The sequence below is a fragment of the Phyllobates terribilis genome, unplaced genomic scaffold (assembly GCF_046119375.1).
Source record: "Phyllobates terribilis strain yellow unplaced genomic scaffold, ASM4611937v1 Scaffold_65__1_contigs__length_7625178, whole genome shotgun sequence".
Taxonomy (NCBI): Eukaryota; Metazoa; Chordata; class Amphibia; order Anura; family Dendrobatidae; genus Phyllobates; species Phyllobates terribilis.
The window spans coordinates 649,360-676,571 of NW_027362825.1; the positions used below are offsets into that span (position 1 = coordinate 649,360).

The following is a 27,212-nucleotide window of genomic DNA, read 5'->3' on the forward strand; positions in this document are numbered from 1 at the left end:
CCCAGGCTATACGTCAGAACGTATTGCACCAGGGCTTGTCGGTGCTGCCACAGTCGCTGCAACATGTGCAGAGTTGAATTCCACCGGGTAGGCACATCGCATTTTAGCCGGTGAAGTGGCAGGCCCAACGACTTCTGTAGAGATGTAAGTCGCTGAGCTGCGGGATGCGAACGGCGGAAGTGAGCACACAGCGACCGTGCCCTCTGCAGAAGGCCATCTAGTCTGGGATAGTGGGCTAAAAATTGCTGGACAACCAGGTTCAACACGTGAGCCATACAAGGCACGTGTGTGACATTGCCCCGGTGAAGGGCCGCACCCAGGTTTGCAGCATTATCGCACACGGCCTTCAATTGTTTCTGGTCCAGTGGAGACAACCATTCATGAAATTGGTTCTCCAGAGCTGACCACAACTCCTCAGCTGTGTGACTCACATTTCCCAGACATTTCAATGTAAAAACCGCCTGATGACGTTGAGCCCTACTGCCAGCATAGTAAGGAGGTGTGCAGGATCCCTTCTGCGCAGTTAGAAAGCTTGTGGCATGACCAGACAGGCTTTGGGTGCAGGTGGAAGACCGAGAGGAGGTTGAGGAGGCAGAAGCAGTGGAGGAACTTTGACATAAAGAGGATTGACGCACAACTCGTGGGGACGGCAAGACTTGGACAGCAGCCCCTTGTCCTGCTGTCACCATAGTTACCCAGTGCCCAGTCAGCGACATGTAACGCCCCTGTCCATGCCTACTCGTCCAAGTGTCTGTGGTGAAATGCACCCTGTCACACACAGAGTTTCTCAAAGAAGCGGTGATGTTGTGTGCGACATGCTGGTGGAGCGCAGGCACACCTTTCTTTGAGAAGTAGTGCCGACTGGGCATCTGGTACTGGGGCACTGCGACGGACATAAGGTCTCGAAAATCCTCTGTGTCCACCAGGCGGAAAGGCAGCATTTCTGTAGCCAAGAGCTTGCAGATGGTGAAATTCAACCTCTTAGCTTTCTCATGGCTAGGAGGAAATGGTCTTTTACTTGTCCACATCTGAGGGACCGAGGGCTGGCTATTGTGCTTAGACGGGGTTGATAAGGGTGTCCCCGGCAAACTGCCGGTCTGTGAGGAAGATGCAGGCGGACATGTTAGGTTGCCTTGATCCAAAGGTGGTGCTATCGATGTCGGACAGCGCTCAACACCAGCTGGTGTTACCACCTCCAAAGAAAATGATGACCTGCCAATCACGCTGGCTGTTGCGGGTAAAGAGGTGGCAGGTCTGCGCCCCAAAACAGGTGTGACTGCTGTCCCCCCAGTCACAGAGGATGAAGAGGCCGCGGATGCACAAGATATGGCAGACTGTGGTTGGCCCGGCCGGCTAGGCCGCATTGTAGCACACTGAGCTTCCCACTGCAACTTATGCTTCATGTCCATGTGCCGGTTCATGCATGAAGTACTCAAACTATGTATTTTTTGGCCTCTACTTAGCTTTTGCTGACAAATGTTACAGATAACACGAGTTGGGTCATCTTTATTGATCTGAAAAAATGCCCAGGCTATGCAAGGCTTAGCACCCATGCGACCTGAAGAGCCACCACGACTTGTGGTGAGAGGCAGAGTTGTGTTTGAGGATGCAGTTGTTGACGTGCTTCCAGTACTACGTCTCTGTCCAGGAAGGCGAAACCTGACCTCGTCGTCACTAGCATCTTCCTCCACCTCCTCTGCTAACCTCATCTCTTGGCTGACTGTGGGTTGACAGTAAGTGGGATCTCCGACCTCATCATCATCACCCTGTGCGTTATCACACCCGTCGTCCTCAGAGCCAACCTGTTCCTGCCCTGACAAAAAACTAAAGTTGTCGCTCCAATCAGGTATTTGAGTCTTATCATCGTCTTCCTCATTGTCTCCACCAACAGGAGTTACAGTTTGGGAATGAGGGTCTACATTATGGTCAGAACCTTCTGCGTCTGGTCCTGGATCCGACTCATAAAGATTCTGGGCATCAGTGCAGATCATTTCCTCGTCTGGATTCACAGAAGCGCTGGAGTCGACCTCTGATTCCCAGGCTATAGTATGAGTAAACAGCTCTGCAGACTCAACCATCTGTTCTACCTCATACTCAGACGGGCAGCTGGAGATTTGGGAGCTGTGAGGAAGCAAGTGCGATTTGGGTGACACCTTTGAGGACTGGAGTATTTGTGATGTTGAAGTTGATGTGGAGGAGAGCCCACTTAAAGGAGCACTTGATATCCGTTGAAGCACGTGCTGTTTTTGGGCCTCATCTGGAATTTGTAGCGATTGGCGTGGCCGTAAGAAAGGGATCTTATCACATTGTCCGCTAAAAGAAGTAGACATTTTAGTTTGGCTGGAAGATGGTCTTTTTTCTGCAGATGTTACTGTTGCTTTAACACCTACCCCACGGACACAACCTTTTTTCCCCTTCCCAACACGCCTATTCCCCTTTCCACCAGCAGCAGGCCTTTTTCCACTCATTTTGGTGGTTAACTAATTCACAACTCTGGAGTTGTTTGCACAAAAAAACAATGGATGGTAACCGAGCAGAGCTGAGTGGCCAAACTGTGGTATTAGGCCAAAACTATTGGCTGGGTTAGATGCAGAAAAAAATTATTTTGAATTTGCAACCTGATGGAGGTCAGTATAGATGGACTAATACAACAAGTCCCACACACAGCTAGAAGCCCAAATATTTTTTCAGAGGTACTGTAGATGCAGATAAAAATTAGTTTTAATTTGCAACCTGATGGAGGTCAGTATAGATGGACTAATAGATAAAGTCCGACACACTACTAGAAGGCCAAATATTTTTTCAGAGCTAGATGCAGAAAAAAATTATATTCAGTTTGCAACCTGATGGAGGTCAGTATAGATGGATTAATAGAACAAGACCCACACACAGCTAGAAGCCCAATATTTTTTAAGAGGTAGATGCAGAAAAAAATATATTCAGTTTGCAACCGGATGGAGGTCAGTATAGATGGACTAATACAACAAGTCCCACACACAGCTAGAAGCCCAAATATTTTTTCAGAGGTACTGTAGATGCAGATAAAAATTAGTTTTAATTTGCAACCTGATGGAGGTCAGTATAGATGGACTAATAGATAAAGTCCGACACACTACTAGAAGGCCAAATATTTTTTCAGAGCTAGATGCAGAAAAAAATTATATTCAGTTTGCAACCTGATGGAGGTCAGTATAGATGGATTAATAGAACAAGACCCACACACAGCTAGAAGCCCAATATTTTTTAAGAGGTAGATGCAGAAAAAAATATATTCAGTTTGCAACCTGATGGAGGTCAGTATAGATGGACTAATACAACAAGTCCCACACACAGCTAGAAGCCCAAATATTTTTTCAGAGGTACTGTAGATGCAGATAAAAATTAGTTTTAATTTGCAACCTGATGGAGGTCAGTATAGATGGACTAATAGAGAAAGTCCGACACACTACTAGAAGGCCAAATATTTTTACAGAGCTAGATGCAGAAAAAAATTATATTCAGTTTGCAACCTGATGGAGGCCAGTATAGATGGATTAATAGAACAAGACCCACACACAGCTAGAAGCCCAATATTTTTTCAGAGGTAGATGCAGAAAAAAATATATTCAGTTTGCAACCGGATGGAGGTCAGTATAGATGGACTAATACAACAAGTCCCACACACAGCTAGAAGCCCAATATTTTTTCAGAGGTAGATGCAGAAAAAAATATATTCAGTTTGCAACCTGATGGAGGTCAGTATAGATGGATTAATAGAACAAGACCCACACACAGCTAGAAGCCCAAATATTTTTTCAGAGGTACTGTAGATGCAGATAAAAATTAGTTTTAATTTGCAACCTGATGGAGGTCAGTATAGATGGACTAATAGAGAAAGTCCGACACACTACTAGAAGGCCAAATATTTTTTCAGAGCTAGATGCAGAAAAAAATTATATTCAGTTTGCAACCTGATGGAGGTCAGTATAGATGGATTAATACAACAAGTCCCACACACAGCTAGAAGCCCAATATTTTTTCAGAGGTAGATGCAGAAAAAATTATATTCAGTTTGCAACCTGACGGAGGTCAGTATAGATGGATTAATAGAACAAGACCCACACACAGCTAGAAGCCCAATATTTTTTCAGAGGTAGATGCAGATAAAAAAAATATTCAGTTTGCAACCTGATGGAGGTCAGTATAGATGGATTAATAGAACTAGACCCACACACAGCTAGAAGCCCAATATTTTTTTAGAGGTAGATGCAGAAAAAAATATATTCAGTTTGCAACCTGATGGAGGTCAGTATAGATGGATTAATAGAACAAGACCCACACACAGCTAGAAGCCCAATATTTTTTCAGAGGTAGATGCAGAAAAAAATATATTCAGTTTGCAACCTGATGGAGGTCAGTATAGATGGACTAATAGAATGATGCTATGCCCAAAAGATTTTACTTCACTAGGTGCAGTAAAAAAATTGGTATTCTATACACAGGTGGTATATCTTGCAACACAGATAGGCTACTCCACTGACTAACACACTCTGCAATAGGCCAAAAAGGATTAGCTTTGCTAGATTCAGCCAAATGCTGTGAAAAAAACTTGCACAGCACTGGCACAGACCTGCCTGGCAAAAACTGATAGGAACTGATGTAACCTAGTCCTGAAAAGGACTCCAATTACAATTAGTCTTTACTCCCACAACCTATCTATTTAAGAGCACAGACCTCCCTGATAAAAGTCATAGGAAATGCTGTAACCTAGTCCTTAAAAGGACTGCAATCACAACTATTCCCTACTCCCAAGCTATCTGTATATTTGTGCGAAAATTGGCTTGAAATTAACAAGGTATAGCGCACACAGCAACAGCGGTGCCGTCTAACACGCAGCTGCAGCAGTGAGAAAATGGTGGCGACGGGGAAAATGGCTTGGTCTTATAGGGCAAGGACATGTGACATACACTGCCAATGACACATGCCCTTGCTTGTGTGAAAAAAAGCACTTCGCTCCGTGTGTGCGCTGCTGATAGGCTGACAGATTGCACCTCCCCACTGCAAATGCGGGAAAGAGAAAAAAAAATGGAGATCTTCATTGTTCCTGCAGAGATCCATCCCTTGCCCCTCCCCCCACCCCGCTGTACACTCAAACTGCGTATTAACATTAATTTTCATCATTACTGAGAAAAAATCCAGTTATGATTTTGGTGCACGAACAGTTATCGAACATAACCTCGAACAGCCGAATTTTTATCAAATTGTTCGTGTTCGCAGAACGGCTCGAACACCGCCCAAAACAGCTCGAATTTGAGATTGGCGAACAGTTCGAGTAGAACAACGCTCATCTCTAATCTTCACTCCAATTGTTTGCACCTAAGAAAAAAATAAAGCTTGATGCAACATTATGCTTACAAATTGTGTTTTATGCTCAATCATCACCTGTCCTACAGAGACACAGTCAGAATTACCCTGGTGAATTGAGTAAATTTGAAAATGTAAAAAAAATGCAGAATTGCTGTTTTTTCTATTCATTCACAAAGAATTAATGTAAGTTCTTAAATATGTACGCAAAATAGCGGGACTTTCAAATATAGATAATCTTGCAAAAACAAGTCAAAGTAAAAATAAATACATCCAGTTGTGACATCTACAGTGTGTTGAACATTCCTGAATCTAAGTGTGTCCTGCCGAAATAGCTCAGTTGGGAGAGCGTTAGACTGAAGATCTAAAGGTCCCTGTTTCAATCCCAGGTTTCGGCAAAAGTTTTTTTCTTCACCCATTAAATTTTAAGCAGAAAATAAACAAAGCATATGGACTGGCTGTTTACAGAGAATGTAAAAATCCTAATCATTATAACTATCTACAGGAAATAAAATGATAGAAACTTGAGAACTGAACACTTTTAACTTTTGAGGAAAATAATATTTTTTGTAATTTTTCCTTCATTCTGGACGTCATCACTTTGTTTTATTTTAGTTTGACTTAGCTGTATGAGGATTTAAAGGAAACCTGATAGCTAATACAGGCAGCATGTATCAGACACTAGCTGAATGATTTCAGCCATTTATGTTTGACTATGAATCGCTGTGGCATTACTGAGACAAATATGCTTCAAAAATATGCCAGGAACAAAGCTGTTTGGGGAAAAAGCCAGGAAGGCAAAAAACACAAGCCCCAACTCAGGACCGTCATATTTCATTCTAAAAATAGGGGTTTCCACGTTAATGGTAAGACAAAGAATCCACAGATTTGGCATTTCTCTAGCGAGGAGAGCCCACTTAAAATGTATGGGGTGCTTGTCTCCATAAGCGCAAGCTGGGCACTAAACTGGCTTATTTACAATTCTGGATGTTGCAGAGTGAAAACACCTGTTGGACAATAATAGTAATTGCTGGCGTTGATGAATTCATTGTGAGGAGTAATTTATAAAATGGGATCACTTTGGAGGGGTTTCTGCTGTTTTGGTTATTTTGGAACTCCGCAAATGTCACCCTCAAAATATTCTTGCAAAATCTGCATTCCCAAAACCCAAATAGCGCTCTTACTTTCAAAGCCCTGCTGTGTGACCAAACAGTATTTTCTGAAGACATATGGGGCATCACCGCATTTCAATGAAATTGTGCAACTTTAGATATTTTCACAAGAAAAACTAAATATATATTGACCTAAATTTACCATTAATATAAAGTACAATGTGTTACAAAATAACACTATCAGAATCACGGGGATATGTTAAGCATTCCAGTGTTATTGCCACATAAATTGATACATGTCAGATTTAAAAAATGGTGCTTGGTCATGAAGCTCAAAATTGGCGGTAACTAATAGGTTACAAATCAATATTAAAATAAAAGAAATCATGGCATATTTCCTTTCATCACAAGTAATGCTCATCTTTCTACTGCTTAGCTTAGAAAGAGTTAAATTACAAAAGCCAGAAGAAGTCAGGATGGCCGAGCGGTCTAAGGCGCTGCGTTCAGGTTGCAGTCTCTCCTGGAGGCGTGGGTTCGAATCCCACTTCTGACATTAGAATTTTATTTCAAGAAATTGAACAGCTTCACTCCTGTTACTGATTAGTTGGGGGTCCGCTCTATTGGTGGCAATCTCAAATCGAAAACTAAAAGTGATGGGGCTTAGCAAAACCAATTCTCAACGTTGGCACTTTGGCAGTATTCCTTGGGGTCCTTGAGGCAAATCTTAAATGTCCTGAATTTGTGCTTTCACAAAAGACTTCTGGGAACATCAAATAGTTTCTTTGTGCATATGTTAGTTGTTGCTTTGGCATCGGAAAAATACTGTGGATAGGAAAATGGGAGGGACTATTTCATCTCTATGTGTTCTCTGTCCCTATTAGGGCAGAGAGTGAACCTCCTAAGGTGCTGTCGTGGAAGATTCCTAGAAACCGAATTACCAGTAAGTCTAATTTCAGATTTTTTTACCTCAAGGCATCAATAGACTATATATATACTTAATAAACAAAAGCTAAAAGAGCAGATGAACATAGTTTAACAAGTCTGAAATGCGCATGTGATACTGACATCCAAGTTTCACCACATTTTGGGACAAATGTTTTCACTTTCAACATTAACAATCAGTAGAATATTTTCTCTAAATTTGCATCTCCTTTCTTCACTCCAATTGTTTGCACCTAAGAAAAAAATAAAGCTTGATGCAACATTATGCTTACAAACTGTATTTTATGCTCAATCATCACCTGTCCTACAGAGACACAGTCAGAATTACCCTGGCGAATTGAGTAAATTTGAAAATGTAAAAAAAATGCAGAATTGCTGTTTTTTCTATTCATTCACAAAGAATTAATGTAAGTTCTTAAATATGTACGCAAAATAGCGGGACTTTCAAATATAGATAATCTTGCAAAAGCAAGTCAAAGTAAAAATAAATACATCCAGTTGTGACATCTACAGTGTGTTGAACATTCCTGAATCTAAATGTGTCCTGCCGAAATAGCTCAGTTGGGAGAGCGTTAGACTGAAGATCTAAAAGTCCCGGGTTTCGGCAAAAGTTTTTTTCTTCACCCATTAAATTTTAAGCAGAAAATAAACAAAGCATATGGACTGACTGTTTACAGAGAATGTAAAAATCCTAATCATTATAACTATCTACAGGAAATAAAATGATAGAAACTTGAGAACTGAGCACTTTTAACTTTTGAGGAAAATAATATTTTTTGTAATTTTTCCTTCATTCTGGGCGTCATCACTTTGTTTTATTTTAGTTTGACTTAGCTGTATGAGGATTTAAAGGAAACCTGATAGCTAATACAGGCAGCATGTATCAGACACTAGCTGAATGATTTCAGCCATTTATGTTTGACTATGAATCGCTGTGGCATTACTGAGACAAATATGCTTCAAAAATATGCCAGGAACAAAGCTGTTTGGGGAAAAAGCCAGGAAGGCAAAAAACACAAGCCCCAACTCAGGACCGTCATCTTTCATTCTAAAAATAGGGGTTTCTACGTTAATGGTAAGACAAAGAATCCACAGATTTGGCATTTCTCCAGCGAGGAGAGCCCACTTAAAATGTATGGGGTGCTTGTCTCCATAAGCGCAAGCTTGGCACTAAACTGGCTTATTTGCAATTCTTGATGTTGCAGAGTGAAAACACCTGTTGGACAATAATAGTAATTGCTGGTGTTGATGAATTCATTGTGAGGAGTAATTTATAAAATGGGATCACTTTGGAGGGGTTTCTGCTGTTTTGATACTTTTGGAACTCCGCAAATGTCACCCTCAAAATATTCTTGCAAAATCTGCATTCTCAAAACCCAAATAGCGCTCTTACTTTCAAAGCCCTGCTGTGTGACCAAACAGTAGTTTCTGAAGACATATGGGGCATCACCACATTTCAATGAAATTGTGCAACTTTAGATATTTTCACAAGAAAAACTAAATATATATTGATCTAAATTTAAAATTAATATAAAGCACAATGTGTTACAAAATAACACTATCAGAATTACAGGGATATGTTAAGCATTCCAGTGTTATTGCCACATAAATTGATACATGTCAGATTTAAAAAACGGTGCTTGGTCATAAAGCTCAAAATTGGCTGTAACTAATAGGTTACAAATCAATATTAAAATAAAAGAAATCATGGTATATTTCCTTTCATCACAAGTAATGCTCATCTTTCTACTGCTTAGCTTAGAAATAGTTAAATTACAAAAGCCAAAAGAAGTCAGGATGGCTGAGCGGTCTAAGGCGCTGCGTTCAGGTCGCAGTCTCTCCTGGAGGTGTGGGTTCGAATCCCACTTCTGACATTAGCATTTTCTTTCAAGAAATTGTACAGCTTCACTCCTGTTACTGATTAGTTGGGGGTCCGCTCTATTGGTGGCAATCTCAAATTGAAAACTAAAAGTGATGGGGCTTAGCAAAACCAATTCTCAACGTTGGCACTTTGGCAGTATCCCTGGGGGTCCTTGAGGCAAATCTTAAATGTCCTGAATTTGTGCTTTCAAAAAAGACTTCTGGGAACATCAAATAGTTTCTTTGTGCGTATGTTAGTTGTTGCTTTGGCATCAGAAAAATACTGTGGATAGGAAAATGGGAGGGACTATTTCATCTCTATGTGTTCTCTGTCCCTATTAGGGCAGAGAGTGAACCTCCTAAGGTGCTGTCGTGGAAGATTCCTAGAAACCGAATTACCAGTAAGTCTAATTTCAGATTTTTTTACCTCAGGCATCAATAGACTATAAATATACTTAATAAACAAAAGCTAAAAGAGCAGATGAACATAGTTTAACAAGTCTGAAATGCGCATGTGATACTGACATCAAAGTTTCACCACATTTTGGGACAAATGTTTTCACTTTCAACATTAACAATCAGTAGAATATTTTCTCTAAATTTGCATCTCCTATCTAGTATTGAGCCACCCCCGTAGTGTTCGAGTTCGGTTCGGTTCGTCGAACACCCGTGTGTTCGCCGAACTGTTCGTCGAACTGTTCGTCGAACACCTTCGAACACCGTTAAAACCAATGGCAGGCAAACAAAAACACATAGAAACACATAGAAAACACCTTCAAAGGTGTCCAAAAGCTGACAAACTGCTCAGATGACATAACTAACACATGGAAAAGTGACAAGTACATATAGTCATGCGAAAATAAAAGAGGTGGAGGAGTAAAAGGAGGGGGAGACACAGATATAGGCATGTCATGCCCTTCTAAAATCCAAAAAGTGAGAAGCCGACACGGCCAGTCCGTTCCTGCCCGTGCCACCTCCGTGTCGCCGGGTTTGTGCCAGAGCCGCGGTGGACCCTGACGGCCAGCCCCCCTCTCCTAATACTGGTGCCTGTCCGCTGGTGGGTCGAGCCCCCCGCGGTGGGGGGGGAGTAACATCTGCAGAAGAAAGACCATCTTCCAGCCAAACTAACTTGTCGACTTCTTTTCGTGGACAATGTGATAAGATCCCTTTGTTACGGACACGCCCATCGCTACAAATTCCAGATGAGGCACAAAAACAGCAGGTGCTTCAGCGGATATCAAGTTCTCCTTCAAGTGGGCTCTCCTCCACCTCAACTTCAACATCACAAATACTCCAGTCCTCAGAGGTGTCACCCCAATCGCACTTGCTTCCTCACAGCTCCCAAGTCTCCAGCTGCCCGTCTGAGTATTGGGTAACACAGATGGTTGAGTCTGCACAGCTGTTTTCTCATACTATAGCCTGGGAAACGGAGGTCTGCTCCAGAGCTTCTGTTAATCCAGACGAGGAAATGATCTGCACTGATGCCCAGAATCTTTATAAGTCGGATCCAGGACCAGATGAAGAAGGTTCTGAGCATAATGTAGACCCTCGTTCCCAAACTGTAACTCCTGTTGGTGGAGACAATGATGAAGACGATGATGAGACTCAAATACCTGATTGGAGCGACAACTTGACTTTTCGGTCAGGGCAGGAAGAGGTTGGCTTTGAGGAAGACGGGTGTGATAACACACAGGGTGATGATGACAAGGTTGGAGATCCCACTTACTGTCAACCCACAGTCAGCCAGTCGATGAGGTCACCCGGGCCTTTGCCTGGCCTTTGGGATGTCGCGGTGGTCGGTTCCCTGGCCCGTACCCTGGGGTCACTCTTTAAAAGGGTGGATAATTGTTAATTTTATAAGAGTTTGTGACACCACCTGTGGTATGTGGTGAGAAGCATCAGCGCTGCAGCAGTCCACTGAGGCCCGTGATAAGGCAGCTCGATGGTATAGCTCCCCACAGGTGGAGCTAGGTCTCAGGGCAGCGTATGCAGGGGGAATGCAGGACAGGCGAGACCCAGCTGGGTCAGAGCAAGAACGGAAACGGAGACGGTAGTCACTTCAGTACCTTTTACTGGAGGAAATTCAGGCACATCCTGGAGCACTGTAGGGTGAAGGATGCATATCAGGATCCTCCCCAATGAGCGGGAGTAGGGCCTGCTGTTTCTTGCCTCTGCGCAGTAAGTTTCTGACCTGCCTGGAGCTAGGCCTAACTTTTTCTCTGTCCTGCGCTGGCTGACCTTGTGGTAGGGCCTTCTCTTGAAGTTCACGCTCACAGTATGCGGGGCCTAAGCGTCTCCTGGCTCTGTTACGTATCAGCACCTTAGCGATCCTGGGACTTGTAGTTCTCCAGGGATTCCGGTTATGCCTTACTGGGTCATAGAGATCCCGGTAAGCTCGGATCCGGTGTCCGGTAAATGCTTCGGGGTGAGCTGGTTAAGCTCCTCTGCCCCTTATGTACTAACTCGCCACTCGCCTTCGGCCTACTCGGGCCCTCAATAGGCTATACACACTAACGGCAGCTTGCCGCGCTTCACCGATCTTATGACGCCGACACACCTTAAGCTCTATCTGGGCTCCCTGAATCTAGCTAGCAGGAGCCTCGTGCTCCACTGCTGAACTATTAACTGAGTTCTCTAGACTAGACTGAGATCCACTGCAGACTGACCTCTCTTAGGCTTCTCTACTGCAGGAACTCTTCAGAGGCACTGAACTGCCTAGCTCCACCTTCCCTATTTATATCCCTAACGGGCTCCCTTTGCTGGTCTGAGGTGGAAGGTGGAGATGTGTGAATGTTTATGGGGGCCTCTTGTGGAGGATTCCATCAATACACTCTTCTAGGATCTGTGATACCAAGCGCAGCGAGGCGTCACAGATGCTATTGACGACGAGCTTAGGTTGCGCCTTCCTGGACAGAGACGGAGTACTGGAAGCACGTCAACAACTGCATCCTCAACCACAACTCCGCCTCTGACCACAAGTCGTAGTGGCTCTTCAGGTCGCATGGGCTCTAAGCCTTGCATAGCCTGGGCATTTATTCAGATCGATAAGGATGACCCAACTCGTGTTATCTGTAATATTTGTCACCAAAAGCTAAGTAGAGGCCAAAAAATCCATAGTTTGAGTACTTCATGCATGTACCGTCACATGGATATGAAGCATAAGTTGCAGTGGGAAGCTCACTGTGCTACAATGCGGCCTAGCAGGCTGGGCCAACCACCGTCTGCCCCATCTTTTGCATCCGCGGCCTCTTCATCCTCTGTGACTGGGGGGACAGCAGTCACACATGTTTTTGGACGCAGACCTGCCACCTCTTTACCTGCAACAGCCAGTGTGATTGGCAGGTCGTCAGTTCATTGGGAAGTGGAAACACCTGCTGGTGTTGAGAGCTCTCTGACATCGAGAGCACCACCTTTGGATCAAGGCAACCTAACATGTCCGCCTGCATCTTCCTCACAGACCGGCAGTTTGCTAGGGACACCCTACTCAACCCCGTCAAAGCACAACAGCCAGCCCTCGGTCCCTCAGATGTGGACAAGTAAAAGACCATTTCCTCCTAGCCATGAGAAAGCTAAGAGGTTGAATTTCACCATCTGCAAGCTGTTGGCTACAGAAATGCTGCCTTTCCGCCTGGAGGACACAGTGGATTTTTGAGACCTTATGTCCGTCGCAGTGCCCCAGTACCAGATGCCCAGTCGGCACTACTTCTCAAAGAAAGGTGTGCCTGCGCTCCACCAGCATGTCGCACACAACATCAACGCTTCTTTGAGAAACTCTGTGTGTGACAGGGTGCATTTCACCACAGACACTTGGACGAGTAGGCATGGACAGGGGCGTTAGATGTCGCTGACAGTGCACTGGGTAACTATGGTGACAGCAGGACAAGGGGCTGCTGTCCAAGTCTTGCCGTCCCCGCGAGTTGTGCGTCAATCCTCTTTATCTAGAAGTTCCTCCACTGCTTCTGCCTCCTCAACCTCCTCTCGGTCCTCCACCTGCACCCAAAGCCTGTCTGGTAATGCCACCTGCTTTCTAACTGCGCACCTCCTTACTATGCTGGCAGCAGGCCTCAATGGCATCAGTGTTTACTTTGAAATGTCTGGGAAATGTGAGTCACACAGCTGAGGACTTGTGGTCAGCTCTGGAGACCCAGTTTCATGAATGGTTGTCTCCACTGGACCTGAAACCAGGGAAGGCCGTGTGCGACAATGCTGCAAACCTGGGTGCGGCCCTTCGCCGGGGCAATGTTACACACGTGCCTTGTATGGCTCACGTGTTGAACCTGGTTGTCCATAAATCTTTAGCCAACTATCCCGGAATAGATGGCCTTCTGCAGAGGGCTCGGTCGCTGTGTGCTCACTTCCGCCGTTCGCATCCCGCAGCTCAATGACTTACATCTCTACAGAAGTCGTTGGGCCTGCCAGTTCACCGGCTGAAATGCGATGTGCCGACATGGTGGAATTCAACTCTGCACATGTTGCAGCGACTGTGGCAGCACCGACAAGCCCTGGTGCAATATTTTCTGACGTATAGCCTGGGCCAACGAGATCCAGAGGTGGGGCAAATCACACAGCAGGAGTGGTCTCAGATCAGGGACCTATGAAGTTGACGCGCCCCCTGGTCCATGGGGTACCCGGAGCCGGGCCGGTAGACGCTGGGGGTTGTAGTCACTGTGGCGGTGACCCGGTCCGTGACCCAGGGCGGTCAATCCAACGGTAATTTGTATATATGGATTTTATAATGTCCGACTACGCCACCTGTGGAGTGCGGCCAAAGGGGCCGCCGCTGCGGAACAGTCCTCTGAAGCTGGTGGTTTTGCTGCAATGGTATTATTACTCACCACAGGAAGAGTGTAGCTTCAGGGCAGTGTGGGTGGATGATGGTGGTTGTAGTGCAGGGAGTCAGTAATGAACACAGAGTCCGTGTGATGCAGTCCCAAGATCTTTACTCACAGTTGTTGCAGTCCAGATTACAGGTACCAGAGCTATCTCACCCGTCGTGCTGTGCGTACTCAGTGAGGGGCTCAGTCCACCCCCAGATAGCTCCGGAGTACTTAGCAGGACCCCCTTCTGTGTGTCCTTTGTCTGGCCTTCTCCCTGCACCTCACACCCAGTGACACTTCTATCCGGTATCCTCGGGCCTTGGCGGGCGACTTGTGTTCCGTCCCCTGGGTCCTATGTGGCTACCTTCTTAGTGAGACTGGTGTGGTCTTTTGCCTGCAGTACATGAAATGCTGCAGCCTCTGGTTTCTAGTTGAGCCTTGCTGTTTCTCCTCTAGTTGAGGGACCGGTTCCCCTTATCTGGCCTGACCCCTCTACCTCCTGGTAGCAGCGGGAGTACAGGTGGCCTTCTGCATGGCCCGTAGCCCTAGGGTCCCTTCGGTTCCTGGAGCCTTCCTGCTCCCACTCCTCTCTTCTCTCCTTCAGTCCTGGGCCTCCCAGGCTAGGCCCGCCTCCGGAGCAGAACTCATGCCGAGCCTCTGCTCCTGTCACTTTTCCTCCTCTGACTGGCTTGCTCTTTCTAAGATGGCTTCCTATTTATACTCTCCCTGTCATGTGCTCCCCTAAGCTGCTCCCCTAAGCACCCACTACATAGGATCCTCCCACCAGCTAGGGACCTGGGACTGTGCTCTCCCTTAGGAGCAATCTCGCCCTAACCCCACTGCGGGTATGTGTTGGATGCAGGTGTTAGGGTCCCGAGCCATACGCCTTCCTTACCTGAGGGTGAAATACCACACCTCTGGGTGAGATGCAGTAACTCTGTGGTGACTGCACCCTCAGGGGCGCCACACACCTTTCTGCACAGTTTTGAAATGGCGACGAAGATGTTTAGTGCTGACGACGATGCCATTATCAGCATAACTATTCCGGTGATTTACATGCTGGAGCACACATTAAACAGAATTCAGAGTCAGGTGGTCGGACAAGAGGAGGTGGAGGAAGTAGAGGAGGAGTCGTATGCGGAAGGGATAACATCTCCAAGGTCCAGACGGTTGGCAGCACCAAGGAGGCAGGCATGGGAGGGTGGGGGAGAGGGATTAAACAGGGCGCATGGTAGCAGCCAAACTGTTGAGGAAGGTGCAGGAGCCGAGGAAGAAGTGGAGGATGAACTGGCGATGGGCATGGAAGACTCATCAGATGAGGGAGACCTTGATCACATTTCTGTTGTGAGAGGTTGGGGGGAGAGGGCAGAGGAAAGAAGTATGATTCTTACCTCGCTACCAACACAACAAGGACTTGGTCCTCCTGGATGCGCAAGACACATGAGTGCCTTCTTGCTGCACTACCTGCAACATGACCCTCAGATTGCAGAATTCGAAGTAATCTCGACTACTGGGTTGCCACACTCTTAGATCCCCGGTACAAAAGTAAATTTGCCGAAATAGTTCCTGCCATAAAAATGGATTGACGCATGCAGGAGTATCTGCAGACGCTGTTGCAGAATCTTACATGTGCTTTTCCACAAAACACCAGTGGTGCATGAAGTGAATCTCAAAGTTCTAACTTGCCAACCGCGGGACTGTCGAGTCTTCATCACTCAAACCGTAACAGTAACACAGTATCTGCTGGTAACAGCAATTTTGTGAAATCGTTTCACCACTTTTTTAGACCATCCTTTGCAAGGCCACAGGAGACAAGAAGTCTGACACATAGTCAATGCCTAGAGAGGATGGTGCAGGAGTATCTCCAAGTGAACATCGAAGCCATGACTGTGTCACTGGACCCTTGCTCATTTTGGTATTCCAATCTGGAAAAATGGCCGGAGCTCGCCACTCACGCCTTGGAGATCTTGTCATGCCCTGCAGCCAGTGTTCTCTCTGAACGTGTGTTCAGCGCTGCTGATGGTGTGCTGACAGATAAGCGCACGCGGCTGTCCACTGAGAATGTAGACAGACTCACGTTCATAAAGATGAACAAATCATGGATTCGCAAGGACTTTTCTAATCCTGTGTTATCCTTGGGAGGCTAAAAGCTTGAGGATTTGGTAATATCACCTCACCATCCGTTTTAAGCAACTGTGGGGCAATTGATGCCACTTAACCCTAGAACGCATGACCATAAAAATCTACACTTTCATATACCTGGGGCCTTTTAGGCCCGTGTGCAAATAACATTGAATAACTCAAACTAAAATGACAAACAACTATATACATGAAGAATACCTACAGTTTCAAAATTCTAACTAAAGTAATCTTGCAGAAAATAGAAAACAATTAACAGGGCGGGACTGCGAGGCCCCAGGTATGCGTTCTAGGGTTAAGTGGTGTCTGTGCCACAATTTTGGGAAAAAATGGAAACTCTTTTTGGAGTCCCCTTGCTGTGTCTTACGTGACGTTGGCATCGTCAATTCCAGGTGGGTTGGGTCGCTCCCCCCCCCCTTTTAACTGTAAGAAACTACATACACTATGGCTTGGGGTAACACAGATGATTGAGTCTGAAGAGCTGTTTACTCAGAGGTCTGCTCCAAATCTTCAGTGTCTGCTAGTCAGCGTAGAATTTTTAACTGCATCTAGCCTAGGCAATACTTTGGGCGTAGTAGCCCAGCTGCGAAGCAAGCTGCACCGCCTGTGTATCTAATAAGAATTTTTAAATGCATCTAGCCTAGGCAGACTGTGGGGACCCCCAACCAAACCCAGGCGCTCAGCCCCCCTACCGCCCCCCTTTCCTTGACAATACAATAATGTAACTCTTACAACTGGATGGGTGAGGATCGGTCACAGCTTTATTAACTCTTTATACTCATTCCATTAGAAAGACATTTTATTTCTAAAATAATTCAGCTTGTTGCAGCATGCCCTGGGTCTCCACTCCGGCAACTTGGCCAACAAGTGTAACTCTCCAACATGTCCTTTCTATTTCCAGGCCACGGAGGATCCTGCGTACTCGTATGCAGGACTCTGACCCCCACCCATCACTCTTAACGCTTGTTCCACTCCGTCCTGGAGTCCTGACAGGAATATGTTCAGTCCAATATCCATTAAGTGAACACCGTCGGGCCGTATGAGGCCTGCTTTATCTCCTTCCAGTTGTCGGTGTCGTACCACTACACCGCCTCTGTCTCTTCTAAATTTTGCCATCCGAATATTTATTACCCGCCATGTCCGTTCGATGGCCATGATGTCTCGCGCACCTTGCCATACCGCTATCGGCACAATCTCTGACCATACTATAGCTAGTTTTGTGAAAAATTCTCTGAAGCGCTCAGTGTCTAGTTTCATTATTGCCATTAGTTATGCGCTCTTGTGATGACCTAGGTTGTTTCCCCCGGCCTGTATAACTAGGATGACCAGACATCTTGCCTCTCTCCCTACCTTGATTACCTCCATTAGTACCTATGGCCATAGCAGGCCTTTAATACCTCTCCAGTTGAAATATGTGTTATGAAACTCTAATTTCCTCCCGCCTGGGCGGACTTTCGCCCTTTAATCTGCCCAGTATATATACGAGTGGCCTATCACCCACACTGTTGGCTTAGCGTCACCTGTAAAAGAAACAAACCACGTTAGGATAACAAGTCTGGTCTTATGTATCTTGCCAAACACGTGGATCACCATCTCTCTATCCTCTGAACTTCCGTTTCTGACAGTCCTGCTCTTGCTGCTTCTGTGGCCGCGCCTATGCGGAATGAGTGTGTCCCGTAATCTTTGGGGTGGTTCCCTGCCGATGTTATGCATTTATTAAATATAGCTTGGAACTGGTATCTTGATAATGGCGTCCCATCAATGTGTGATAGGAACAAATTACTTTGTGATCTGATGGTTAGATATGGTTTTACTATTGTTACCCGACTCAGTGTACCGTTTGTGGGTTGTAGAAGTACCCAAGTGCCCCTGCCCGCTGGAACCATTTTCGATTTGTGTATGCGTAGACGTATTGCATTATTGCCTATGACTACGTCCTGGTGTAATAAGCCTCCATTGGTGCTAATTTTGGATTGAGGGACTAATTCGCTTATGCATAGCGCCCCGAAGAAGGCGATCACAAATGCAGTAGACAGTAGTGTTGCTTCAAATTGTGAGTGTCATGTTAATGGTGTTAGGGATATGATGTGAGAAATCAGTTTTAGTGACACGGGACGGGACGTCTACACTCCTGACTTGGCTGACCCCTTTTCCACCCTTTTATGGATTGTCTGATGATGAATCTTTGTCACATCTCCCCAATTCAGTAGTTGGAAGTGAAATGCTACTCCGGTCAGACACCGCTGCGCTGACGCCCCTGATATGCCCCTCATCATTAGCTGGTGGAGAAATTCTATGGTGACTTGTGATCTGGCTTGTTCACATTGGTCAACCCGTCTGCCTGCTACTAGTCGTGTCCACTCTTCCCATGCCTTACCGTATGCTTGCCACGTCGACGGGTCAACTGACGCTCTGATTAATGGCATCAACTATTCGCCACTAGATCCCATAGGGAAGGTGGGCAACTGTTGTCCCGATGGGTGGGCATTGTGGAAGAGCTCTGTGAAAATCTGCCAATTGAATTGTTATAAAGCGTTAGCAGCAGCTTTAGACCCCTCAGCATAGTGGCTAGCGCGGACCCATAAATTGTGTTTTAGGCACAGGAATGCTAGCCTGGGTAGTAGGCCTAGCACTGGGAGAGACGATGATGCCATCTTATTAATGCAGTGCGCTAAGCTGGTGTTTTTTGTTATGAAGAGTATATTTTTGTAAGCCAGGAGCGTGCCCCATATTTCTATTGCTACCACTATTGGGAAGAAAAATTATTTTCAGGGCTAGATGCAGCGAAAAATTATTATTAATTGAAAAGCTGGTGGAGCTTGGTATAGATGGCCTAATACAATGAGACCCACACACTGCTAGAAGGCCAAATATTTTTTCAGAGTTAGATGCAGAAAAAAATTATATTCAGTTTGCAACCTGATGGAGGTCAGTATAGATGGACTAATAGGACAAGTCCCACACACTGCTAGAAGGCCAAATATTTTTTCAGAGGTAGATGCAGACAAAAAATTATTTTGAATTTGCAACCTGATGGAGGTCAGTATAGATGACTAATAGAACAAGTCCAACACACTGCTAGAAGGCCAAATATTTTTAGAGTGCTAGATGCAGAAAAAAATTATATTCAGTTTGCAACCTTATGGAGGTCAGTATAGATGGACTAATAGAACAAGTCCCACACACAGCTACAAGGCCAAATATTTTTTCAAAGGTAGATGCAGAAAAAAATTATATTCAGTTTGCAACCTTATGGAGGTCAGTATAGATGGACTAATAGAACAAGTCCCACACACTGCTAGAAGGCCAAACATTTTTTCAGAGCTAGATGCAGAAAAAAATTATATTAAATTTGCAACCTGATGGAGGTCAGTATAGATGTACTAATAGAACAAGTCCCACACACTGCTAGAAGCCCAAATATTTTTTCAGAGGTAGATGCAGAAAAAAATTATATTCAGTTTGCAACCTTATGGAGGTCAGTATAGATGGACTAATAGAGAAAGTCCCACACACTGCTAGAAGGCCAAATATTTTTTCAGAGCTAGATGCAGATAAAAATTATTTTTAATTTGCAACCTGATGGAGGTCAGTATAGATGGACTAATAGAGAAAGTCCCACACACTGCTAGTAGGCCAAATATTTTTTCAGAGCTAGATGCAGATAAAAATTATATTCAATTTGCAACCTGATGGAGGTCAGTATAGATGGACTAATGGAACAAGTCCCACACACAGCTAGAAGCCCAAATATTTTTTCAGAGGTACTGTAGATGCAGATAAAAATTATTTTTAATTTGCAACCTGATGGAGGTCAGTATAGATGGACTAATACAACAAGTCCCACACACAGCTAGAAGCCCAATATTTTTTCAGAGGTAGATGCAGAAAAAAATATATTCAGTTTGCAACCTGATGGAGGTCAGTATAGATGGAGTAATAGAACAAGTCCCACACACAGCTAGAAGCCCAAATATTTTTTCAGAGGTAGATGCAGATAAAAATTATATTTAATTTGCAACCTGATGGAGGTCAGTATAGATGGACTAATAGAGAAAGTCCCACACACTGCTAGAAGGCCACATATTTTTTCAGAGCTAGATGCAGATAAAAATTATATTCAATTTGCAACCTGATGGAGGTCAGTATAGATGGACTAATAGAACAAGTCCCACACACAGCTAGAAGCCCAAATATTTTTTCAGAGGTACTGTAGATGCAGATAAAAATTATTTTTAATTTGCAACCTGATGGAGGTCAGTATAGATGGACTAATAGAGAAAGTCCCACACACTGCTAGAAGGCCAAATATTTTTTCAGAGCTAGATGCAGATAAAAATTATTTTTAATTTGCAACCTGATGGAGGTCAGTATAGATGGACTAATAGAGAAAGTCCCACACACTGCTAGAAGGCCAAATATTTTTTCAGAGCTAGATGCAGATAAAAATTATATTCAATTTGCAACCTGATGGAGGTCAGTATAGATGGACTAATAGAACAAGTCCCACACACAGCTAGAAGCCTAAATATTTTTTCAGAGGTACTGTAGATGCAGATAAAAATTATTATTAATTTGCAACCTGATGGAGGTCAGTATAGATGGATTAATACAACAAGTCCCACACACAGCTAGAAGCCCAATATTTTTTCAGAGGTAGATGCAGAAAAAAATATATTCAGTTTGCAACCTGATGGAGGTCAGTATAGATGGAGTAATAGAACAAGTCCCACACACAGCTAGAAGCCCAAATATTTTTTCAGCGGTAGATGCAGATAAAAATCATTTTTAATTTGCAACCTGATGGAGGTCAGTATAGAAGGACTAATAGAGAAAGTCCCACACACTGCTAGAAGGCCAAATATTTTTTCAGAGCTAGATGCAGATAAAAATTATATTCAATTTGCAACCTGATGGAGGTCAGTATAGATGGACTAATAGAGAAAGTCCAACACACTGCTAGAAGGCCAAATATTTTTTCAGAGCTAGATGCAGATAAAAATTATATTCAATTTGCAACCTGATGGAGGTCAGTATAGATGGACTAATAGAACAAGTCCCACACACAGCTAGAAGCCCAAATATTTTTTCAGAGGTACTGTAGATGCAGATAAAAATTATTTTTAATTTGCAACCTGATGGAGGTCAGTATAGATGGACTAATAGAGAAAGTCCCACACACTGCTAGAAGGCCAAATATTTTTTCAGAGCTAGATGCAGAAAAAAATTATATTCAGTTTGCAACCTGATGGAGGTCAGTATAGATGGACTAATAGAGAAAGTCCCACACACTGCTAGAAGGCCGCATATTTTTTCAGAGGTAGATGCAGAAAAAAATATATTCAGTTTGCAACCTGATGGAGGTCTGTATAGATGGATTAATAGAACAAGTCCCACACACAGCTAGAAGCCCAATATTTTTTCAGAGGTAGATGCAGAAAAAAATATATTCAGTTTGCAACCTGATGGAGGTCAGTATAGATGGACTAATACAACAAGTCCCACACACAGCTAGAAGCCCAATATTTTTTCAGAGGTAGATGCAGAAAAAAATATATTCAGTTTGCAACCTGATGGAGGTCTGTAAAGATGGATTAATAGAACAAGTCCCACACACAGCTAGAAGCCCAATATTTTTTCAGAGGTAGATGCAGAAAAAAATATATTCAGTTTGCAACCTGATGGAGATCAGTATAGATGGACTAATACAACAAGTCCCACACACAGCTAGAAGCCCAATATTTTTTCAGAGCTAGATGCAGAAAAAAATTATATTCAATTTGCAACCTGATGGAGGTCAGTATAGATGGACTAATAGAATGATGCTAGGCCCAAAAGATTTTACTTCACTAGGTGCAGTAAAAAAATTGGTATTCTATACACAGGTGGTATATCTTGCAACACAGATAGGCTACTCCACTGACTAACACACTCTGCAATAGGCCAAAAAGGATTAGCTTTGCTAGATTCAGCCAAATGCTGTGAAAAAAACTTGCACAGCACTGGCACAGAACTGCCTGGCAAAAACTGATAGGAACTGATGTAACCTAGTCCTGAAAAGGACTCCAATTACAATTAGTCTTTACTCCCACAATCTATCTATTTAAGAGCACAGACCTGCCTGATAAAAGTCGTAGGAAATGCTGTAACCTAGTCCTTAAAAGGACTGCAATCACAACTATTCCCTACTCCCAAGCTATCTGTAGATTTGTGCGAAAATTGGCTTGAAATTAACAAGGTATAGCGCACACAGCAACAACGGTGCCGTCTAACACGCAGCTGCAGCAGTGAGAAAATGGTGGCGACGGGGAAAATGGCTTGGTCTTATAGGGCAAGGACATGTGACATACACTGCCAATGACACATGCCCTTGCTTGTGTGAAAAAAAGCACTTCGCTCCGTGTGTGCGCTACTGATAGGCTGACAGATTGCACCTCCCCACTGTAAATGCGGGAAAGAGAAAAAAAAAATGGAGATCTTCATTGTTCCTGCAGAGATCCATCCCCTGCCCCTCCCCCCACCCCGCTGTACACTCAAACTGCGTATTAACATTAATTTTCATCATTACTGAGAAAAAATCCAGTTATGATTTTGGTGCACGAACAGTTATCGAACATAACCTCGAACAGCCGAATTTTTCTCAAATTGTTCCTGTTCGCCGAATGACTCGAACACCGCCCAAAACAGCTCGAATTTGAGATTGGCGAACAGTTCGAGTAGAACAACGCTCATCTCTACTTCTGACATTAGAATTTTCTTTCAAGAAATTGTACAGCTTCACTCCTGTTACTGATTAGTTGGGGGTCCGCTCTATTGGTGGCAATCTCAAATCGAAAACTAAAAGTGATGGGGCTTAGCAAAACCAATTCTCAACGTTCGCACTTTGGCAGTATTCCTTGGGGTCCTTGAGGCAAATCTTAAATGTCCTGAATTTGTGCTTTCAAAAAAGACTTCTGGGAACATCAAATAGTTTCTTTGTGCATATGTTAGTTGTTGCTTTGGCATCGGAAAAATACTATGGATAGGAAAATGGGAGGGACTATTTCATCTCTATGTGTTCTCTGTCCCTATTAGGGCAGAGAGTGAACCTCCTAAGGTGCTGTCGTGGAAGATTCCTAGAAACCGAATTACCAGTAAGTCTAATTTCAGATTTTTTTACCTCAGGCATCAATAGACTATATATGTACTTAATAAACAAATGCTAAAAGAGCAGATGAACATAGTTTAACAAGTCTGAAATGCGCATGTGATACTGACATCAAAGTTTCACCACAATTTGGGACAAATGTTTTCACTTTCAACATTAACAATCAGTAGAATATTTTCTCTAAATTTGCATCTCCTATCTTCACTCCAATTGTTGGCACCTAAGAAAAAAATAAAGTTTGATGCAACATTATGCTTACAAATTGTGTTTTATGCTCAATCATCACCTGTCCTACAGAGACACAGTCAGAATTACCCTGGCGAATTGAGTAAATTTGAAAATGTAAAAAAAATGCAGAATTGCTGTTTTTTCTATTCATTCACAAAGAATTAATGTAAGTTCTTAAATATGTACGCAAAATAGCGGGACTTTCAAATATAGATAATCTTGCAAAAACAAGTCAAAGTAAAATTAAATACATCCAGTTGTGACATCTACAGTGTGTTGAACATTCCTGAATCTAAATGTGTCCTGCTGAAATAGCTCAGTTGGGAGAGCGTTAGACTGAAGATCTAAAGGTCCCTGGTTCAATCCTGGGTTTTGGCAAAAGTTTTATTCTTCACCCATTAAATTTTAAGCAGAAAATAAACAAAGCATATGGACTGACTGTTAACAGAGAATATAAAAATCCTAATCATTATAACTATCTACAGGAAATAAAATGATAGAAACTTGAGAACTGAACACTTTTAACTTTTGAGGAAAATAATATTTTTTGTAATTTTTCCTTCATTCTGGACGTCATCACTTTGTTTTATTTTAGTTTGACTTAGCTGTATGAGGATTTAAAGGAAACCTGATAGCTAATATGGGCAGCATGTATCAGACACTAGCTGAATGATTTCAGCCATTTATGTTTGACTATGAATCGCTGTGGCATTACTGAGACAAATATGCTTAAATAATATTCCAGGAACAAAGATGTTTGGGGAAAAAGCCAGGAAGGCAAAAAACACAAGCCCCAACTCAGGACCGTCATCTTTCATTCTAAAAATAGGGGTTTCCACGTTAATGGTAAGACAAAGAATCCACAGATTTGGCATTTCTGTAGCGAGGAGAGCCCAATTAAAATGTATGGGGTGCTTGTCTCCATTAGCGCAAGCTGGGCACTAAACTGGCTTATTTGCAATTCTGGATGTTGCAGAGTGAAAACACCTGTTGGACAATAATAGTAATTGCTGGTGTTGATGAATTCATTGTGAGGAGTAATTTATAAAATGGGATCACTTTGGAGGGGTTTCTGCTGTTTTGGAACTTTTGGAACTCCGCAAATGTCACCCTCAAAATATTCTTGCAAAATCTGCATTCCCAAAACGCAAATAGCGCTCTTACTTTCAAAGCCCTGCTGTGTGACCAAACAGTAGTTTCTGAAGACATATGGGGCATCACCGCATTTCAATGAAATTGTGCAACTTTAGATATTTTCACAAGAAAAACTAAATATAGATTGACCTAAATTTACCATTAATATAAAGTACAATGTGTTACAAAATAACACTATCAGAATCACAGGGATATGTTAAGCATTCCAGTGTTATTGCCACATAAAGTGATACATGTCAGATTTAAAAAAAGGTGCTTGGTCATGAAGCTCAAAATTGGCTGTAACTAATAGGTTACAAATCAATATTAAAATAAAAGAAATCATGGTATATTTCCTTTCATCACAAGTAATGCTCATCTTTCTACTGCTTAGCTTAGAAAGAGTTAAATTACAAAAGCAAAAAGAAGTCAGGATGGCCGAGTGGTCTAAGGCGCTGTGTTCAGGTCACTGTCTCTCCTGGAGGTGTGGGTTCAAATCCCACTTCTGACATTACCATTTTCTTTCAAAAAATTGTACAGCTTTACTCATGTTACTGATTAGTTGGGGGTCCGCTCTATTGGTGGCAATCTCAAATCGAAAACTAAAAGTGATGGGGCTTAGCAAAACCAATTCTCAACGTTGGCACTTTGACAGTATTCCTGGGGGTCCTTGAGGCAAATCTTAAATGTCCTGTATTTGTGCTTTCACAAAAGACTTCTGGGAACATCAAATAATTTCTTTGTGCATATGCTAGTTGTTGCTTTGGCATTGGAAAAATACTGTGGATAGGAAAATGGGAGGGACTATTTCATCTCTATGTGTTCTCTGTCCCTATTAGGGCAGAGAGTGAACCTCCTAAGGTGCTGTCGTGGAAGATTCCTAGAAACCGAATTACCAGTAAGTGTAATTTCAGATTTTTTTACCTCAGGCATCAATAGACTATATATATACTTAATAAACAAAAGCTAAAAGAGCAGATGAACATAGTTTAACAAGTCTGAAATGCGCATGTGATACTGACATCAAAGTTTCACCACAATTTGGGACAAATGTTTTCACTTTCAACATTAACAATCAGTAGAATATTTTCTCTAAATTTGCATCTCCTATCTTCACTCCAATTGTTTGCACCTAACAAAAAAATAAAGCTTGATGCATCATTATGCTTACAAATTGTGTTTTATGCTCAATCATCACCTGTCCTACAGAGACACAGTCAGAATTACCCTGGCGAATTGAGTAAATTTGAAAATGTAAAAAAAATGCAGAATTGCTGTTTTTTCTATTCATTCACAAGGAATTAATGTAAGTTCTTAAATATGTACGCAAAATAGCGGGACTTTCAAATATAGATAATCTTGCAAAAACAAGTCAAAGTAAAAATAAATACATCCAGTTGTGACATCTACAGTGTGTTGAACATTCCTGGATCTAAATGCGTCCTGCTGAAATAGCTCAGTTGGGAGAGCGTTAGACTGAAGATCTAAAGGTCCCCGGTTCAATCCCGGGTTTCGGCAAAAGTTTTTTTCTTCACCCATTAAATTTTAAGCAGAAAATAAACAATGCATATGGACTGACTGTTTACAGAGAATATAAAAATCCTAATCATTATAACTATCTACAGGAAATAAAATGATAGAAACTTGAGAACTGAACACTTTTAACTTTTGAGGAAAATAATATTTTTTGTAATTTTTCCTTCATTCTGGACGTCATCACTTTGTTTTATTTTAGTTTGACTTAGTTGTATGAGGATTTAAAGGAAACCTGATAGCTAATACAGGCAGCATGTATCAGACACTAGCTGAATGATTTCAGCCATTTATGTTTGACTATGAATCGCTGTGGCATTACTGAGACAAATATGCTTAAATAATATGCCAGTAACAAAGATGTTTGGGGAAAAAGCCAGGAAGGCAAAAAACACAAGCCCCAACTCAGGACCGTCATCTTTCATTCTAAAAATAGGGGTTTCCACGTTAATGGTAAGACAAAGAATCCACAGATTTGGAATTTCTCTAGCGAGGAGAGCCCAATTAAAATGTATGGGGTGCTAGTCTCCATTAGCTCAAGCTGGGCACTAAACTGGCTTATTTGCAATTCTGGATGTTGCAGAGTGAAAACACCTGTTGGACAATAATAGTAATTGCTGGTGTTGATGAATTCATTGTGAGGAGTAATTTATAAAATGGGATCACTTTGGAGGGGTTTCTGCTGTTTTGGAACTTTTGGAACTCCGCAAATGTCACCCTCAAAATATTCTTGAAAAATCTGCATTCCCAAAACCCAAATAGCACTCTTACTTTCAAAGCCCTGCTGTGTGACCAAACAGTAGTTTCTGAAGACATATGGGGCATCACCGCATTTCAATGAAATTGTGCAACTTTAGATATTTTCACAAGAAAAACTAAATATATATTGACCTAAATTTACCATTAATATAAAGTACAATGTGTTACAAAATAACACTATTAGAATCACGGGGATAT

The 27,212-nt window shown here is 42.9% G+C and overlaps 6 non-coding genes across 6 annotated transcripts; all 6 read left to right on the forward strand.

The window, feature by feature from the left end:
* The first annotated feature begins 5,668 nt into the window (after window positions 1-5,668).
* Window positions 5,669-5,741, forward strand: TRNAF-GAA (transfer RNA phenylalanine (anticodon GAA)). The gene has a single exon. It is a non-coding gene; the product is annotated as a tRNA-Phe (tRNA).
* Window positions 5,742-6,925: 1,184 nt separating this feature from the next.
* Window positions 6,926-7,008, forward strand: TRNAL-CAG (transfer RNA leucine (anticodon CAG)). Its single transcript has one exon. It is a non-coding gene; the product is annotated as a tRNA-Leu (tRNA).
* A 2,180-nt stretch (window positions 7,009-9,188) lies between these two features.
* On the forward strand, window positions 9,189-9,271 carry TRNAL-CAG (transfer RNA leucine (anticodon CAG)). The gene has a single exon. It is a non-coding gene; the product is annotated as a tRNA-Leu (tRNA).
* A 14,622-nt stretch (window positions 9,272-23,893) lies between these two features.
* TRNAF-GAA (transfer RNA phenylalanine (anticodon GAA)) lies at window positions 23,894-23,966 on the forward strand. The gene has a single exon. It is a non-coding gene; the product is annotated as a tRNA-Phe (tRNA).
* A 1,184-nt stretch (window positions 23,967-25,150) lies between these two features.
* Window positions 25,151-25,233, forward strand: TRNAL-CAG (transfer RNA leucine (anticodon CAG)). Its single transcript has one exon. It is a non-coding gene; the product is annotated as a tRNA-Leu (tRNA).
* Window positions 25,234-26,167: 934 nt separating this feature from the next.
* Window positions 26,168-26,240, forward strand: TRNAF-GAA (transfer RNA phenylalanine (anticodon GAA)). The gene has a single exon. It is a non-coding gene; the product is annotated as a tRNA-Phe (tRNA).
* Window positions 26,241-27,212: the final 972 nt, after the last annotated feature.